The sequence below is a fragment of the Protopterus annectens genome, chromosome 12.part0 (assembly GCF_019279795.1).
Source record: "Protopterus annectens isolate FY-2018-M chromosome 12.part0, PAN1.0, whole genome shotgun sequence".
In the NCBI taxonomy this organism is placed as follows: Eukaryota; Metazoa; Chordata; order Ceratodontiformes; family Protopteridae; genus Protopterus; species Protopterus annectens.
Genome location: NC_056746.1, coordinates 459696348 through 459712866, shown reverse-complemented (window position 1 = coordinate 459712866; position 16519 = coordinate 459696348).

Here is a 16519-nt window from a genome sequence, read left to right as displayed (position 1 = left end):
TACATCCATGTAATATAAAACACTTGTATTCAAATAGCATTCAAATAATCTTGATGTTAGAAATCAAGAGAAGAGAAAAATAAGTTCTAACATTCATTTAAATCAAAAACTTTGGCTAATATGATTCAGACATTACATATATTAAGATGCATCTATTTTCTGTCATGTAAATGCAATTAACAGCTTCCAAAAAAAACTTGAATTGCTTGTATATGAGCATTTACTCAAACTCATTATTGTCAATGGAATAAAATATTGTATTCATAGAAATTGTTATAAATCATACTGCATAGTTATGCAGATTCTCAGAAACACTTATATACATATATACATACACATACACACACACACACACACATATATATATATATATATATATATATATATACACACACACACACACACACACACACACATATATATATATATATATATATATATATATACACACACACACACACACACACACACACACACACACACACACACACATATATATATATATATATATATATACACACACACACACATACACATATACATATATATATATACATGCATACACACACACACACACACACACACACACACACACACACACACACACACACACACACACACACACACACACACACACACACACACACACACACATATATATATATATATGATCTCACTGAGTTGTGTCCTTGCCGAGCACTATCTTACTTGCTGTCCCTACAATAAATCTGTCTGCTTTATACAAAATAATGCACAGCAAACACATTTTAGTAACCAGATTTTACAACCATGCTATACTACTGCTTTAAAATATATCACATGACAATTTCTTCCAGAATAGAGTTATAAAATTATTTATGCTTGTCAATCAGATGAATTAAATGAGTTATAGTAATGTATATGTTTGGAACATAAGTTTTTAACACAGATTATTAAGCTGCTGTTAAGTAGATTTTCAAAAACACTTGAATAAATGTTTCATTTTCTATGCCTTCTAAAATAAGACATTTACTTACTACAAGAAACTGTATCATTTAAACTCATTATAACTGACATATTTTATGAATTGTAACATAGATATTTAAGTAATTATATAAAATAACTCACATTTAGATGTTAAAGAGTTCATTTTCCTTCACATAGTCGCATTTGTATCATTTCTATTTCCTGGTAGAGTGAGATTCCTGAATCTGTGATGTGTCAGTGTGATATCTAGGTCAAAGGTGAGACTGGCAGCTTTCAGCTTCTCTGTGAGAATTCTGAGAGTTGAAGCTTTTGAAGTAGCTCATGGACACTGTGCATGAGACAGCCCACATCCCAGATTGTCTCTCTTAACATTTTGGCGGGAAACTTATTAAAAACTAGTGACAAACATTCATTTAGCAGTGTAAATGCATCTAAACATGACAAAACCTTCACAATGTATTTTACAGGTTATTACAGCCTCTATGTAAGTGAAATTAAGCCCAAAATTATTAATAAGTAATAAAACTCAATATTTTTTGTCCCAACTCAATTTTTATGCAATTCTTATTATTTACTGTGTCTATATGATCAAAAGTATTTCTATATATTAATAAAGAAAAGAAAAAGAGAGTAGAAAGTAAAAGGGTGTAAGGCAGAAATAAAAAAATGTAAGAGAAAGCTATAAGAAGTATATACAATGGAATATTACTTACTGTTTATATTAATAGAGTTAAAAATAAAACATATTATTTACTATTATTTAGTCTAATTATTATTAGTTAAAGCATGACAGATTATTTACAAACAAGCATAAGCAGTATAATCAAGAAAGTATAATTAGGAATAGCATTTGAAGAACATATAAACTTTTTACAAGGAATAAATATGTTATTATTCTATTAATCATATTTTCATTACTCTTCTCTCCCTGCCCTCCCCCACCCTTTACCCACTACATAATCTAAATAGAATGTCATTGTTTAAACAAAGAAAAGAAGAAAAAAAAAAAGATAAAGAAAAAAAATGTATCAAATTACTGACCTTACTTCTCCTTTTCAGAAAGAGAAACAAGTTGAATCACAGCTTGCCATTAAATCTCCAAATATTTTGACTAGTTATGAAACAAAACATTTCTTTGCACACAGAGAATAACTTTGATTAAATCTTTTTCAAAATATTTGTGGCTTCTTGGAAATGCAGGAACTATATTTAAAAAGATTAATAATGAAATAAAATGATGAGAGAAAAAAAAACATAGAACAAATCATTTGTTTTTTAGTCTCTTCTTCTTCTCTGAAGTCTTCCATGAAGTTTCAGTTGCCAGTCTCTTTAATGAAGGACTAGCCCATTCCATTTCTTCTATTTTATCCAAAATCTTATTTTTTTGATAAACAGTAAAGCAGAATCTAAGTCATCGAAAATTTTAGGACCATCAGGAAGGAAGATTTTAAGCTTGGCAGGAAACAGAAGGTATGTTTTAAACTGTGCTTTTTTAAGCTCCCTTATTAGTGGCAGAAAAACCTTTCTTTTAGCTATTACCATGGAAGAATAGTCATTGTCAAAACACACAGTTGTCTCATTAATCTTAACAGGAGCTTTAGCCCAAGCAGATTTAAGAACCATCTCTTTATCAAAAGATGATAGAAATCTAACTATAACTGATCTAGGATAGTTTTTGTTAGAGTTAGTATTAGCTATAGATCTATGTGCTCTTTCGATACCAAAAGAGAATGCTTCTGGTAAGTCTAAAGTTTTAGGGAGCCATGTTGTTAAAAAGAAGTAATATTGTTACCTTCAATATTTTCTGGCAGTCCAAAAATCCTAATGTTATTGCCTAGATCTATTTTCCAGGTCATCCAGCTTTGTTTGTAAATGTGTATTTTGTTTCAGGAGAAACTCAATGTTGATTTCCTCTTCTTGTATTCTATTTTCCATGTCATTCACAGCTTCTTCTATGCCTGTCATCTGGATCTTCTGTTGTTGCAGGTCTATATGTAACAAGTCTATTTGTTTTGTAGTTTTTCTATGAAGGTGTCTATTTTAGTATCCATTTTATCCATCTTAGCAGTAAGTTGCTGGATTATAATTATCAGAGACTGAAGTTCTTTCTTGATGCTGGAGTCTTGAGAATTTGTCTTACTGGAACTCATTTCAGACTGATAAACTGACAGGAAAATTTCCAAAGTGATTTCTGACAGGAATATTGTTAAGATTTCCTTTCTTTTTTAGATATAGTTCAAGAACTATATAAAACAAACATATTTAGAAAGAAAATTACTTCAAAAATTAATTTTTTAAGTAATTAATTCCTGTCAGTGTAATGAAATTGGTGGAGCTGAAGAAATCTGCTGCTATCCTGTGTTCATCCTTGGCCATGCCCCCCCTTAGGAATACTTCTGATCCAAAATTTTGGGAAAATGTCCTTAATGAGGTTCAGATAAGACTCTCTTCCAGAGGATACTCGGAGATGATGCTGTCTGGGATTAAGAACAGGTTATGTGGGGGAGGTAATAAAAGAAGAAAGAGTTGCCACAGACATTGTCCAGTTTCACATGAAATGGATAGATTATTTTTTCTATCTAGATTTTCGGATTTTTCATGGGTGTTGGAGAAAGTTGTTAAACAATTTTGGTGCATAGTTGCTGATGATATGTCTGTTGGTCATTTGTTTCCAAGACACATTACCTTTTCTTATCGTAGGTATAATAATTTGAAGGACTTGCTAACCAGGAAGTTAGAGTATCCTATGGATTCAATGAGCGTAGGTATGCAATGCTGTGGACGTTGCTCTGTATGCAATAGGGCCAGAAATTTACATGGAGACAAAATTAATGGAAAAAAGTATCAAGCCTTTGAGAAATTTGATTGTCTGTCACAAGGGGTGGTTTATATTTTAGGTTGTGATTGTGATAAGCCCCTTTGGTACATAGGTCAAACTACGAGGAAAGTTAAAATCCGCATCTTAGAGCATTTATGGGATATCAGGAGGAGGAACATGGACAGTCCAGTGGCTTCACATTTTGTCAATGCACATAATGGCAGTTGTAGTGGATTCATTTTTAGTGTGTTGGCTGGACCACATTTTGATGCTGGGAATTTTAAAACAGAATTGAATAAACTAGAATACAGAATGATAGTTAATTTTCATACGTTATATCCTAGGGGCATGAATTTAGATAGTGGTGTTTCACTATGATGGTTTCATTTATATTATGCCATTTATTGTTTTATTATGAAGATTAACATGCTTATTTACTAAGTAACAAAATATGATTCACGCATATTTATGAAATCAAAAAAGTATGAAGTTTATTGTATTTGAATTCCTTTTTTTATCAGTGTACATGATTTGTAATAATGCAATAATGTGATATATTTTGAATATAAAAATAACGTAAGTTTTAAATGAAGACATTGCATTTTAAATGAAGATTTTTTTCACCTTAATTGATTAATGAGTTGACTGATTGATGAATATATAAGGAGATGGTTTTTGTATGGTGAATTGTTCCACTGAAGGCGAATAGCCGAGGTACCAGGACTTGTCATTAAAGAAAGTTTTTTCACCATTTGTGTGTCCAGTGTTCCTGTCCGCTTTGGAATTTTGGTGTGTTTTTCGTTTGGAGAGAGTCGGATGGTGATTTGGTGTTTTCGTTATGCAAAGCATTATGACAGAGACTGGTAACTATGAAGACACTAGAGAAGCTGAAACAGGCTACAAAGAATAATCACAAGTTGCTAGCTGTTATCAAGTGTGTTCAAGATGAATGTCCAAAACACTGAACACTGACAAAAAAATGTCATTTGCAAGCATTACATCATCAGAGCACAATTGTCAAAACATGAAAGCTTGATACTGTACAAAGACAGACTATTAGCACCCTCATCACAAAGTGCAGCAGTGCTAAAACAAATGCACAAAGGACATCAAGGTCTCAAAAAATTTTATGAAAGAATCAAAATGTCAGTGTGGTGGTCTAACATCAATGTGGACATTGCAAAACTTGTATCAAATTGTCAAGTCTGAATCATCTATGAGACATCTAAGAGAAGACATCAGTTACTTGTAATATTCTTACCACAAGGTATCATGTTTGGCTGAGAATGTTAAACTTCTACCATTAGTCTGCAGTCAGATATGCATTTTCATCAGCTATTTTAATTCTGTATTCGGCATGATCCCTCATGAAACAATACAGAATAGCTAACATTTTAAATACACATTTAATTTTTCCCAACCAAGAATATATTTATTAACAACGTACAATAATGGATAACATACTTCATATACACAATGATATAACTTTCCAAACAAACCTTGCAAACTATTTATAGAAAGTTAAAGAAAAAGGTACATGCATTTACAAGAAATATAACACATGAATTCAACCCACAATAATGTCGGAACATATTGTTATAGAAAGTTCAAATCATCTGTGGCATTTTTGCTGTTAACAGATATGAAAGTGCTGCCACCACTTCTGTATCCTTTAGGAATAAAGCATAGCCCCCTTTCCCATTTCATCTAGTGACATCTCAGTGTAAGATGACAGGTGACGGGCATGCTTGTGTAGCCAGGCCTTCAGCTTTGACCAACTCGAATACTGTGACAGCTTTCACTTTGACTCAATATCTTACTGTATAATAATCCCCAGTTGCAATAACCACAGATTGAATCCTCTGCCTAAATAATTTGACAATGTGCTGAACAAAACAACACTTCTACATACAGATAATTTTAGTTTGAGGAAATACACAACATTTTCTAACTTGCTTACATCTCTTCTAAAACAGGTCCAGACCTGGACATGAAATACAGCCTTGACAAATATAGTTTTAGGTTAAAGAAGGAGGTGGTGGTAGTTTTTGTTGTTGTTGTTAGCAAGTTGTAAGTTAGTAACTGTACATCTTCCCTATGCTTGAGCTATGTGGTACCTCACAAAGGAAAATACTACAAACCACATGCTATTATTCCCCTCCAGGTTATTCATTTTCACATATTAAGTGTGATTTTGCTTTAAAGGAAGACAATTTGTAGTACTAACTAGAAGAGTATTATGAAGCAGTGACAACGGACATGCAGCTAGCAACCTCAAAGGATGTCATTCAAAACTACAGAGGTACCTGTCACAAGCTCAGCTGGAAGAATGCATGGCTTTAGCACTCCGCTGTTACGCTAGCAGAAGCAGGACACTCCTGGAAAATGAAGACGGGGTAGTGGTTACAATTACTGTTTCACAGGACATGGTTCCCATGATAGCTTCCCAGATAGGGTACTTTCTTTGTGGAGTCTGCATCTCCTTCTTATGTCCATGTGAGTTTTCACTGGGTGCTCCGTTTTCTTTCAATATGCCAAAGACATGCTGTACACATACATGAAATGTCCCAAAATGCCTGTAAGTGTGCATTTATTGTGTGTGTGTGAATGCTTTATTGTGTACATACATACTGCAATAAACTAGCAGCATCTCCATGATTAGTTTTTCCGTCTTGTGCCTACAACGTGCTGGGAAGGTTCTAGCTCACCTATAACCCTCAAACGGATAAAATGGGTATGAGGAAATGAAAATAATAAAGCATTTTGAGAAGAGTAAGTCTTATCTGAAAAACAAAATCACATTAGAATGTATATCCCTACCATACCATTTTGTAATAGATCATATTATAAAATAGTTTTAACCAATTAAGTTGCTGCACTGGTATTAATACTATAAAAAGTATCAATATATTGATCACAAACTATTTTCTTTTCATTTTTTTGACCAAAGGAGTTCTTCAAAAAGCAAAGGGCATATAAATGGTTCTTAATATTTTTTATTTGGTTAATGAATCTAAGCCAGAATTCTACATGTAAGGGTGTTTATTTTTAATCTGTGGGAGGAACTTCTGACTAATTCTGCTTAAAAACGTACAGTGGTTTCATTTCTCTTATCCTTGTGTTCTGCCTGTCAGATTATGACAAGTTTTCTGTTTCACAGAACTGAATTGTTTTATACTTCCAGAGCTAGTATGCCCATGTCAGTCCCTCTAAAACCAGGAGAATACATTGAAGTCTATAAAATATGTTGGCACACAAAATACAGAAGTAACAATTCTATGTCAGATATGAGAAAGGAGAAGCAAATGTGAAAAAAATGTATTGTGTGACATGGACTGACCCTTGGAGTTTTCTGAAAGTATTGCCTCTGTACATAACACCAGCACTAAATTCTACTGTATTTTTAAAGCACCAGTGATGTCAAGACCCAAACTTTCAGAACCCCAGCATAGCTTTACAGATAAAATATACTGAACTAAACATAGCTGATGATGTTTACAGCAAGGGAAATGATAACAATGTGTAAAATCAAGATACGGATGCAGTACAGATTACTATCTGTGGTTTTGTACATATGTATGTATATATGTATGTATAAGTTATTCTTAATTAGTCATTAACATTTTTTAACTTTTTTCTTTTCACTGCTGATATGGCATCTGTCTTTTTCATGCAACTTTTTTTTATAATGGTTTGGAAAAGAGATATTCATTAGGGTATGGCAGTTATGTTAATCAGATCCATAATGAAATGTTAACCTTCTGAATATTATGGAGCACTACATAATATGTTTTGTTGCCCAAATGCACTAGTAAAATAAGGAAATGACAATGTCCAGATGTTGCCAAATGCCAGATGTTATCATCCTCTGTGGCAACACTACCTGCAAAAAAGCTGTAACTTCCACCTGCTAAAAAAATGTTGTGTGGCAACCAGTGCATAATAGGCTACAACTACTCAAGGATGAGGCTCACAGAAGCTGAAGGATCGATGAGGCAAGGTTTATTATTGAGATATTAATCAGATCCCATATTAATGATAATTAGTGTAACAACCTGTCAAAAGATTGAGGTTGCAATGTCCTGGGGGCTTCTTCTTCCTCAAGTTAATGAGACATTGGAATTGGTATCTGTAAGTATATGGTGGGTATGGCAGTGCAGGAGGTCTAGCCCTCATTAAAAAAAACTTTTTTCCTACTGATTTTTTTTTTAGTGCAAATGGTGTTTGCAGCTAAGTGCTTTTGCTCCTTTATGATCCCAGTTCTGAACATTGATCACAAAGGAAATGAAGTCTTACCTTGGAGCTAGATCACTATTGGAGCAGAACATATGCAGAAGGGTTATCACCTAAGCTGCAGTACTGCATATACAGGCAACCCTGCCACTCTACAAAAATACACTGTAACCCAATCACCTGCACTATCAACAGTTCAGTAGCTGTATGTCTGCATATAGTGTGGGCTGCAGGCTGCATATGGAATTTGGAAGATCTGTACATCTCTCTTTGCTAGTAAAATTGTAGAAAATATCACATTCCATATAATTCTACATTCTGATATCTCTTCCCATCCCGTGATGTACATTTCTAGACTAGAGGCTGCTGAAATAAGGGTAAACTGAGCTTTTCTGACTTTCTGATGATGACATATATAAACAGTTCTTACATGTTTGGCATTCTCTGCCCAGTTTTTGTGAAGTTAGGCATTCTGTTATGCATTTCTTTATATGGGACTCATGATAACTTGCTGTTGAGGTATTTTATTTAATAAGTAAAAAAAAAAATAAATTTTTCATCCTGAACTTATATGTGCGTTATTTTGTCTGACAGCACAAAGGCACAAGTCTTTGAGCTGCTCATAGGTTCACAGGTTTACAGGTAATAACTAGGCTATTGATTCGTGAACACCTTAAGAAGCATATCCTTGCATTCTCATGGTGATTATTAGCTCTTTTTTTTTTTTTGCAATCTGAATCTCCAAAGACAAGCCACACACGTATATATTGGGTATGTTTCTCCTATCCATCTTCTATCCATGAGGGCCAGTGGTGCTAGACCAGGGATGCATTTGCAGCTACCATCCATTCATGCAAGTTACATTGAACTAGAGTAAGAAAAGTGCTATGCTTGATATGGAGGGAAAGTCACTTCCATAGAAGTGGTATTCTCTGTGATACATACAGATCTTACCAGTATGTTTTGTTAATCTTGCAAAAGAGAGCTCGAGGTCCATTGAGTGGGTGTTTCTGATACACTAGACAGTGGTGAAGCTAGGGTGAGGCAAGAGGGACAACTACCCCAGGCAAAAAGTGTTGGGGTGTGATCAGCCAATCCTAATCTCACGTTAATGCAATACCAACTTTTAAAAGCCAGTATTGCATTTGCAGTCAAACCTGAGAGCCGTGGCACTCTGTGTGTGGTTTAAACTGTAGCACCTGCTTGCTACATTGTAGCAAGTAGTTTGCTATATATATATATATATATATATATATATATATATATATATATATATATATTTTTTTTTTTTTTTTTTTAACTAAAACCTAAGAGCTGTAGCACTCAGTGCAGGCAGGGTATAAACTGTGTATCATTATCATTTGTAGCAAGATGTTTGCTACAGTTTAAAAAGAAGAAAAACATTATATTTTAAATTAAAACATGAATGCCATAGTGCACCATGCATGTAGGGTATAAACTATAGCAAGTGTCTGCTACATTTCTATCAAGCAGTGTGTTACAGTTTAAAAACAAGATTTTTTTTTTTAAATGAAAACAAACATGAGTGCCGTAGCACTCTGAACAGGCAAGATATAAACTGTAGCAACTGTTTGCTACAGTTGTAGAAAGTTTGCTACAGTTTAAAAGAAAAAAATAAGTTGAAAGATTGTTGGGGAAGGCACAGAAATGGTACCTGAATGGCTGGGGTATGTGTGTGTGTGTGTGTGTGTGGGGGGGGGCATGTCATGCATCTGACCACCTGGTCATTTTTCTGTTTGTTTTGCACTTTAATGGAAGACCGGGGGCATATATCATTGTGATGGGCTTATTACAGTGCAGTGCTTTTTCCCCCCCATATTACTGGCCCAGGACACTGGCTGAACCAGCTACACTTCTGCCATTAGATTTCTGAATGTGTAAAGGGTAAGACAGTACAGGAACTGTTGAGGTTCTATATGCGAAGGAGAGGTTGTCTCTCAGTAGCTTGTATAATACCATAAAGAGAGACAAGCCTTTCAGGTGGTCTGCATAGTCTTCATGATTTAGATCCTTGATTTTTTTTTTTTTAATGAGGAAGCATTGTGGTTGTGAAGGCTGCCAGCCTACCTAGATAGAACTTTGTAAATATTTCTATGTCACTGTAAATATTAATATAATCCACAGGCTTGTTCTACAAACATAAAGAGAACTATATGTTATGATTAAACTATATGTTGTACTGAGCTTCAAAAATGTAACCACAGTGCACTCTGCTGGAAGAACACTGATAGTCAAGCATTGTATGACTGATCTCAAGCTTGGAGACAGGATATCTGGGCCAGGATATTCTTTCTATTGTCTTGATTTAAGAGATAATTACTAAGGTTTTACATATATAACGTCACTTATTGCTGTGGCTTCCTGGCCAGGTACAGCTTACTATGAAATGTAAATTTTGAGTTTCTGTTAGCCTGGGAACTAAAGAACTGTTAAGAATGAGGTAATCTGAAATGACTCAGCAGTACTGTGTTATCAATATAAGGACAGAGAGAAAGATAGGCATTTTGGATTTTGTCTGAAGAACATCTACTCACCAGCACTTGCTTGCTCTGTATGTAAATAAGATATTTATTTAGAACAGCGATTTCTCTTAGCGACAGATAGAAATAGCCAGATTAGTCTAGCTGTTTTCTAGATTTATGTCAGACTGTCCTACAATAGTAATTTAAAAGTTTCCTGTGATCTCTAAAGTCTGTAATGTCATTGTGTTGAAGCAATAAGATTTGTCTTGTGTTTTTATTATTTGTCATTACATATGTTTAAACCTTTCAACTGTGGCTGTTTTTGTGTAAAGGTAATTAAAGCTCTTAGAGTACATTGCATGTATTTGGTGATACTGTTCAAGCCACCACAATAACTTTAGCCCTGGGTCACACTTACTATTTGGATAACAGTAATATTACACAGTGAAATTGGTTACCCTTTGGGAAGGGCCTTATAGTAGCTGATATTAGTGGTTGGTGGCAGTGATTTCTACCTTATAGTCTAGAGAGAAGGGGGCATAGCTGGAGAAGCTGTGCCAGTCTTCCCCAATAGTGTCTGTGTGTTTGTATATAACTCATATCTCAAAGTGTGGGTGTGTCAGCTACTTGGGTAGGGACACAAAGCACTGGTTGGACAGAGAGGGTGCTGGAGGTTTTTGCTTGACCACTAGGCTGAGATCTGTACCCTATAGCTGTGCCAATGGGGAGTCTTATTGGGGACCTGGAGAGAAAGGGAGAAACCAGCCCCAGACTGTCTGTGATCTCTGTGTGCTCTTAAGCAAAATTGTACTTTACTGTGTGTGTACTTTTTATCCCCCCAATGTGCACACCCCTCACTGGTGCTAATGGTGAGGATTGAGGCTCCTTGATTACTGGGCCAGTGCATGAGCATCACATATTAATTGTTTGGAAGTGGCGGGATATCCACATCACATATTAATTGTTTGGAAGTGGTGGGATATCCACATCACATATTAATTGTTTGGTAGTGGTGGGATATCCACAGCAAATATTAATTGTTTGATTGTGGTGAGTTAGCCACATCACATACTAATTGGCTTGTAGTGGTGTGGATAGTGAATTCCTGTAGCTTGTGTACAGTGATCACTGAATGTGTTTTTGTACTCTAAATCAGCCATGCAGTGAATATTCAGAGTTCAGATCACAAATGTTTTATTTCTTTTGTTAGCTCAGTTAGTCAGGGAAAGCAGGCAAAGATGCCAGCAGAGGTAAGCTGACAAGGAGCCAGTTGGCTGAGATGTGCCAGGCTAAAGGACTGGTGCGTGGAAACCTGACTAAAGCAGACATGATTGCAGCTTTGGTCACAGCTGCATAAGAAAATCCCATCCAGGAGGATGATCAGACTGGCTGTGGAGATGTACAGTACTCAGAGACTCGACAGCTCAACTTTTTTGCAGAGGACTTAAAAATCCATCTGGAGCTAAAGAGACTTGAGTTGGAAGCCAGGCATTTGGAAACAGAAGCAGCACAGATCTGAGACCTCTACAGGCTGAGGAGAATGAGAAACTGCTATGCCTGGAAGCTGAGGAAAAAGAGAGGCAGAGGCAGCACGAAAAGGAGATGCTGACTCTTCACCAGAGTCATGGAGGTCATGAGGAAGGGAGTAACTGGACCCCAGAAACAAAAAAGGTTAGTACATTTCTTCTGCAGTTTACTGAGGGGAATAAGTTTGATAGTTTCATTCATATGTTTGAGAGGGTATGTAAACAGTATGATGTTGACGAAAAGCTCTGGGTACGGCTCCTGACCCACTTATTCCATGGTAAAGCTGTAACTGTGTTGTCCAAGATATCTGATTGTGAATTTTTGATTATAATGCTGTTAAGAATTGTTTGCTAGAATTTTTAAGCTAACACCTGAAGCTTATAGGAAACAGTTTCATGAGCATAGACGCAAGGCAGATGAAAGTGTGTGCATATGTTGCTGAACTAAGCACTTATTTTCATAGGTGGGTGAGTGGATGTCAGGGCAGACCTTTTGGTGAGGGAACAAGCCCTTAGCACTTTGCCTTTGGTGAGGGAACAAGCCCTTAGCACTTTGCCTGAGGACATGAGGATCTGGTTAGATGATAGACAATGTGCTACTTCAGATGAGTTGGGGAAGAAGAGAGACCTATACCTAGCAAGCAGGGCATCACTGCACAGGAAAGTGACATGCAGTGCTGCTCATGGGTCTAAGAGAACCTATGGTGCGCAGCCCAGACTGCCCCAACAGAATCTAACAGTAGCAGGGGAAGCCACTAGTCAAGGTACATGTCCAGGACCTAGGTTTAAATGTTTTGAATGCAATCTGTGGAGCCATGTGGCATATAGATGTCCATGAAGGCAAGGTGGGGAACAAAATGTGAGGGAGCCAATAAGTGGGAAAGACAAAATGCCAATAGTAGGTTGTCTTGAGACAACAGGGGTACCAAACTACCATCCTGCAGATATCCTGATAGGGAAGGATTTGGATGAGGCAGTACCATGTGTTAATCCAGTTACATGAAGTTAGGCTTGGAGACAAGCATGTGGGTCTGGCAGCCTGGGGGAGACCCAGACAGACCGCATACTTGCAGCCAGGACTGGTGAGGTGGTTACTTCAGGGAGGGTGCTGCCCTGTAGCAGTGAGACTGAAGGTGAGCCACAGCTGTTTGTGGGTACTGATGTTCCCATGGACAGAGTGGCTGCAAAGGTAAAGGTAATTAGTAGTACCCAGGCTGACAGTGAGGCACTGCTGTCAGAGGATGCCAGACTTCCTGTGGAAGGGGAGCTGGGAAGGGTTACAAAGAGAGAGTTGAGACAGGCTCAGCTCTCAGACCCTACATTACAAGGCCTGACGCTGGCAGCTAGTGAGGCACCTGATTCTGAAGGGAAGGGGGGAATCTGTATATTGGTACAAAGGTTTATTAAATAGAAAGTAGACCCCTGAGAGGAGGGCTAGAAGGTGAGAGGATACAGAAGTTTATAGTGCCTAGAGCCTATCATCTGGCACTTCTAGCCATAGCCCATGATGTTCCCTTTGTAGATCATATGGGCATAAAACATACAAAGAGATGTATTATGCAGAACTTCTATTGGCCTTGAATTTCCAGAGATGTAACAGGGTACTGCAGGACCTATGAACAGTGCCAAAAGGTAGGCAAGGCAGGAGACAAGGTGAGAGCTCCTTTGATGCCTTTGTCTGTGATTGACAGGGGCGGCTCATCCTATCGGACTGCCGGACTGTAGCCCTCCCACCTAGAAAAAAAAAACAAAAAAAAATATCTGTTAAACAAAAAATTCACGACTGCCTTACCAGCAGTCCGGATAGGGACAAACAGGTACCCAGCAATCATTGCTGTGAGATACCAGGATTCTGTGCGGTGACAACCGCACCACACAGAGGAGCTCCAGACTGCTTCAGCTGCAGTCAGAGCCAATAAGAGGACTGAGCTGCTCTCGCAGGACTTGTGAGACTTTGTGCACGGGAGTACTGATCGGTCATTTGGTGAAGGAGCATGCAGGATTTAGTAGCAGCAGCATGCAGGATTACAGTACCATCGTATTTAGCTTGTGCAGGATTTAGTAGCTGATCGTTGGGCTGGTAGGAGTTTACTTGGTCGCTGGATTGGATTACAGTACCAGCCGGGTCGCATGCAGGATTAAGTAGCTGATTTGGGCTCGTGCAGGATTTAGTAGCTGATCTGGTAGGAGTTTACTTGGTCGCTGGATTTGGGCTCATGCAGGAGTTAGTAGCTGATCTGGTAGTGGTTTACTTGGTCGCTGGGTTTCGTTGGGCTGGTTAGGAGTGTGTGGATTACAGTACCGGGTCGTGCAGGATGGTCGCTGAAGGAGCTGATCGTTGGGCTGGTAGGAGTGTCCTTAGTAGCAGGTCGTGCAGGATGGTCGCCGAAGGAGCTGATCGTTGGGCTGGTAGGAGTGTACCGGGTCGTTCATTTACTTGTTCACCGGATTTAGTAACAGGGCTGGTGTGTGTGTGTGTGTGTGTGTGTGTGTGTGTGTGTGTGTGTGTGTGTGTGTGTGTGTGTGTGTGTGCATGCATGCGTGTGTGTGTGTGTGTGTGTGTGTGTGTGTGTGTGTGTGTGTGTGTGTGTGTGTGTGTGTGTGTGTGTGTCAGGGCTGTCATTTAATGTGGTTTCTTGGTAGAGTGCAAAATTTGTTAGAGGCTTATGGAGCTTGACTAACATCATCAGACCTAACATAGTAAGGATGGGGGATGCTGATATTATACTGATTTACATCAACCAAAAGAAAAAGTTAAGAGTAGCCACTCTGATGTAATTAATTAGCGAATACATGATGCTGGGCAGCTGCATTCAATAAATGTTGTCTGAGTGGATTGCTTGTTCTGTGACTCTAGCTTTTCTCATGTTAACTTGAAATGAGCTTGAGGGGGGAAAAAAATGCCCATTTTGCTAACATAGCTATTTTCCTACCATACCTTCCCTACTGTAGTTGTAAGGAGAAATGAGTATAGTAAGAAAATGAGTATTACCACGTGAGCCTAAAAAATATTTCAAGAAATATTTTTCTGCATTCAGTTTCCTCAGTGTGTACGATTGTTTAAACTACAGAGAAGTCTGAACTTTAAATAAAAAAGCCGCATTTTTTTGTGTGTGTGTGTTCACTTTTTATGCTCACTTAGCATAGCTAGCGGGACATCTGTATATCCTGCAGTCTGGGTCTCATGCAAAAGATTAATAGATAACTGATTAGAAAGGTACAGCTGAGAGACATTTGTAAATATGATGATCAGTGTTAGTCCATATCTGCTTAAGTGTCAGAAAGCAGTTTTATTTTATTCGTTTCTTTTGTGGTTAAGTAGTTTAGACATAAGTGCTTCTTTTCAAGAGAATCCTGGGAGCACTGTCTAGTCAAGTGAGTTTCTCAGAGCAGGCAGTCGATGAAATGAAACAAAATTTTAAATATATAAATTAATTAATTACCCAGGCAGTTGTGATTGGGGCAGATGACCTATCTGTGATCACTATACTTCCACTACTTATATTTTGACTCTGAGATTGTTGCATTGTAGAGGAAAAGGCATACTTTGTTTTCCTACAAACATGAATTACTGTTTTAGGTGGTACAACTTCAAAGTTGGAATATCAATAGTAGAGTTGATGTGGGGTGTATCTCATGTCTTCCCCATATGGGAAGTGTACAGTGACTTATCATTGAGTAGGCACAGAAAGCAAAGCATGTGTTATACATATATCTATTTTCATGCTGTGAATAATAGTGACTGCACATATGAGCAAATGTTTTCAACAGAGGTTTTGCTGGCAGCCTTTTTTACGAGATGGCTGTGCACCGGGGTAAGGGAATTTGCCCTTACCTCCACTGTTATGCAGTCTTGAAGTTATGTACAGTTAGCAGGAGGTGTGAAGTGCGGGGGGGGGGGGGTTGCCCCTTGCAAAATAAGTTTTAATGCTTTTGTTTCAATCATTTCCAATTCAATCTAAAACCATCATTATTTCTTAGTTTGCTGTTGCGAATGTTCAATGTTTGAGACACTCATACATACATACCTATATAATGGAGTAACAGAGCACAGTAAATGTATGCTTATGCAGAATAAAATGACATCCCCAATGCTATATGTTGCTGATTCTGTTCATTTATTGAATCTGTCATCTTAATGTGCTTTGAGATTAAACAGTGTGGGTGCTTTAAGTTGTGGGTAGTATGTAAATGTATTCTGCAGTGTTTTTTCATTACTGTGTTCCTGTTTTGGCATTGTATCTACTTTTCCATCTTGGCTACAGGCATTACTTAATATAAATTATAATTAGAACTGCAGTGCAAGGAGAAGTAGTTTGAGTTGAGTGCTGCTTGTTTTTTTATACTTGATTTTGAATGGCTTTCCTGTAATGTATTCAAAAAGTAATTTTTTTCATGCCTCACAACCTTTTTGTTTCCATCTAGATATTAAGTAAGCTGTCATGTAGCCAATGGATTGAAATATTTTTTTTCTTCTACACTTCATTTTGTCT